Source organism: Lycium barbarum, chromosome 9 (genome assembly GCF_019175385.1).
Source record: "Lycium barbarum isolate Lr01 chromosome 9, ASM1917538v2, whole genome shotgun sequence".
Taxonomy (NCBI): Eukaryota; Viridiplantae; Streptophyta; class Magnoliopsida; order Solanales; family Solanaceae; genus Lycium; species Lycium barbarum.
In genome coordinates, this window is record NC_083345.1 from 9,705,787 (window position 1) to 9,710,012 (window position 4,226).

The 4,226-nt window shown below is 34.9% G+C and overlaps 1 long non-coding RNA gene across 1 annotated transcript; it reads left to right on the forward strand.

The window, feature by feature from the left end:
- Positions 1-298: 298 nt before the first annotated feature.
- LOC132611014 (uncharacterized) lies at positions 299-3,036 on the forward strand. The gene is made up of 2 exons (XR_009571429.1): positions 299-496; positions 2,638-3,036. It is a non-coding gene; the product is annotated as an uncharacterized LOC132611014 (long non-coding RNA).
- Positions 3,037-4,226: the final 1,190 nt, after the last annotated feature.

The window sequence follows — 4,226 nt, forward strand, 5'->3', positions numbered from 1 at the left end:
CTCCAACCCTAATCCCTTTCCCTCTTCAGCCGCCTCCTCTCTCCTCACTCTCACGCTCCCCGCCTCCTTCATCTCCCGCTCCCCTCACGCTCCCTCCACTCACTTCTGTTCCCCACCACGTCTGTCTCTCCACTTCCCCGTGTGCCCCCACGTTCTCTGTCGCCCACTCACCTTTGTTCCCCCACGCCACTCGCTGCACCCCGCTCCTCTTCCTCTTTCATTTAAACCCTAATCACAATACTATAAATAATCCTAATTTGGGAGGAGATCAGGGGGGATTTTTCTGTATTTTGGGAGGATTTTCAGTTTTTGGGGAGGGAACTGAGCATCGTTTTAGAAAAAGAGGGATTTTTGTTGAGCAAGAAACCTAAGAAACTTGGACAAAAGATCTGGAATCTACAAATTTTCCTTACAAAAACACAGTTACTTTAATCGGGTTCGTTCGAGTTCGAGTAGAGATCCGAGATTCATACCCCGTTCACTGCACCTACAAAAGGTCAGTAAACCTTTCCCTTTTCTTTATTTTTTAGTATTTTGCGTATTGAGTTTTAATTTATGATCATGTGTTAGTTAACAGCTGGGTTGGCAGTGATTTAGTTTAGTCGAACTTAGTATTAGTTAATATAGTGTATTCTCAATTATTGCGGCACTCGGGTATGTTAGTATAGCCAAAGATGTTTGCTGGTAATAGTAATGTTCAAGCATGTCTTATTTGTGTAAGTGTTGATTTTCTATTTGAGAGTATGGGAGATATACCCAAAATATACTAGATGTATACAGTTCCTGCATGCGTTTGAGCTATAAGAATTTGTACATTGGAGTATATATCATGTATATCAGTTATATGGACTCTGAATTATTAGCTTGTGCGTCATAATGATATTAAGTTGGATCTGAACTTTAATTGTTTGCTTCATTGGATTGCTCGTTATTGGTTTCTATATTCTGAATATCGTGGGTATCATTCGAGTTTTTGTCTTGTTTATTAGGAATGTAAAATTAATTGAGCATGGTTGAGTTCCTTTACGAATTTAGATAGTCAATTTCCTACCAACTTTCAATTTGTGTGCAGAGTATGACATTTTTCCCAGTTCTGTTTTATTCATGTATTTTGTCGCTAAATGGGTTTGTGCCTGATCTGAAATGTCGTTAGTGTATTCGGTTTTGTGTTAATTGCTCTTCCTGTTCAGTTAGGTTTATATGTTAATTTCTAGTTCAGGCATGTTTATGCTCGTTCTAATTCCTGTTTAATTGTATCGATATGTCGGTTGTTAGTTTAGTTCAGGTTTGGTTTAAGTTCAGCATGCTTCCGCCGTTAGTAGATTATTGGTCCTCATTATGTTGTCTGAATGATATCAGTATAGACATGAGTTTTAAACATACATTATTGTCCTAGTGTGTATTCTAAGCAATTCGGATCATAGGAATTTGTTATAAATAATTAGTTAAGCTTCAGCTCTTGTCTGGCAGTTTAGAGAAAATACAATGACACATGGTTGCTTAGACTCAATCTAGGTAGCATGACATTTAATCTCTTAACCTTGCTGATCATTACTGTCAAATGGCTTTGTTATGTTTGCCTGATCTTGTCCCTTTGGTGATTGACTGTTGACTGAACCTGCATATGCTTGCCACTCATGAAATACCCTTAAAGAATAAATTACACTCGTCTATGCTTTTCACTCGGGATTAACTTACTTCAGAACCATCATGTGACTTAAGTTGTTCTCTTCCTTTATTGTGTTTTCTTAAGTCTTATTGGCCTTACCATTTATTTACTTGAATAAGTAGCATTGATCCCACTTGCCTATTCTGCTGAGTTTTAACTGGACCATTTGCATTCATGCTTGCTGATTTTGCTATGACCATTATACTTGAATGTTTTCCTCTGCCTTTGTCTCTTAAGTATTCGAGCCTACAGTGCCAAAAGGAAAATTATTCATTGAAGCAAAAGTTTTCTTTTCTTTTAAATCTCTTATTTCCTGTTTCTCTTTGAGCCTTATTAGATATGTGGAGGGTCATATTCTAATGATTTCATCTCGTCTACTTATTTTCCACATCCAGATCTGCTCCTTGTCCTAGTTAAAGACGCACAATGTATGTTTTAATCATGTTGTAGTATGAGTCGTTGGATGTAGATTTTAATGCATATAGGAATCATGACAACTTTTGGTATTCCTTTGAATTTATGTGATAAAGGGTGAGCCATTAGCTTAATCTCAACTCAGCATTTTGGTTCTTTCCTGTGATCCTAGATAACTTAAGCAAGCTGCACATTTGAAATTAACACCAACTGTTTCCTTTATGTTGCTATGTTATATTCCTTTTGGGTTTGTGTTTGTTCTTTGTCTGTTTGCTGAATTAAATGTCACTTCTTAGAGACAAAATTGGACTTGAATAACTACCTCTCCTCACTGCAGTCATTGGTCGTGTTTAGTAGGAAATTGAATTAGATTGTTTTCGTCTCTATACACTTAGTCACATATACATCTGCAATGTCTTCTTTGGACTTACATGTTGATATGAATTAAATGATAATGTCGCTGCACTTTGTTCACTCGCCTTTCTTTTATAAGTATTATATCATTGTATTGATCTTTTTTCTTTTCATGTTTATGCATGACTATCGCCCGCGAGTCCAAGCGATTCCTCATCTTCCCCGCATTTCGACGTTGGGCCAAAAGCCCAACAAAACTCTACTCGAGTCGGCTTAATATGGTAGCAGTCCAGCCTGCAGCACAAACAAAAAACATAAATTCTGGGCTAAAACCCAATAGGCCCGACCACTGTAGCAGCAGTCCAAGAAAAAATGGGCCTAACCCATTCACTCTTCACTCCCTTCATCATTTTTATAGTCGTGTATTTTATTTGCCTTGTATGACTAACATTTTTTTTTGTCTCACTAGATTAAATGAACCGTAGTAAAGTTAGTAGGACTTAGTTTAGTAATGGGTAGCTAGTTTCACAAATTACATTCACTTCCATTTTCTAAATTATTTATAGTATTTATAATATTTTGAGTAATTACTTTTCAAATAGTATGCCTACATATTTTGGGTTAAGGGTATCATTTTTCATTCTTACCATCTTAGGAATCTTAGAACGTCACTAACACATAATATGAATTCGATTATATTTACAAACGTTTTCAAGATTTACCCAATTATACATATTTTAGTTAAAATTAGCTAAGTAAAGAATGATAGAAATATAAAGAACTCATGACTCTTTTCATCATATTTAAGAACATAAGTCTAGGCTTTTCCATTCCACCATATTCATATGAATATCATTTTTACTTAAAAGATCACATTCGTCGCGTTTATCTCTTTAAAGACTATTATTCATAAGCAAATCATCTTACTCTTTTATAAATCTTATTTTGAACAACATTACCATTTCTATTTAAAGCCTCAACAATATCTTTAAATATCATTCAACATTTTCCTCTTTTATGCAAAATTATTATGTCTTCCACAAGTATCATTCTAAACAATACTATTTTACTTTCGTTTAAAATCTTAACAACGTTTATAAGTCGTATTTCAAAACAACATTAGAAATACCCCTTTTTTTATATACAATTTTTTTTTTTTTACAAGTTCTATTTTAAATAACATTCTTACATATCTATCTATAACTTTAGCCATACTTAAGAAACTGGTTTCCTTTTTCTATAATACTATATCTACATTTAGCCTAATTAATTTTAAGTCCGGTCGGTTAACCATTGTTAATGGGTCTTAAAGGGTGCCTAATACCTTCCCTTTAGACTAATTGAACCCTTACCTAGAATCTTAAGTTTCGCAGACCTTAAACAGAGTTAACTTTAAACATAACTTTAATAAACTTTAGGTGTCCTAATTCACCATAAATAATTAGGTGGCGACTCCTTAACACAAACAAAAAACAGGAATCTTCAATATGTCGTACTTCTAACTTTAACTCTCCGGGGTTAAAAATGGGGTGTGACAGCTTGGCCACTCCGCTGGGGACTATACCTAGGTTCTAACCATAACGGACTTAGATTTAATTCAGCTTTGTGCTCTAACTTAGTTACTTTATTTGCTTAAACTGTTTTACATGCTATAAATTGTTTGCGTGTTTAATTGTTGTTTGATATAAACTGTTTAAGTGTTACTGCTTTGATAAATTGTCATTCCGTTCATATTTCTTCCACTCCTGGAAAACTCACACATATTCACACTTAAAACGGCTTCGCGGTT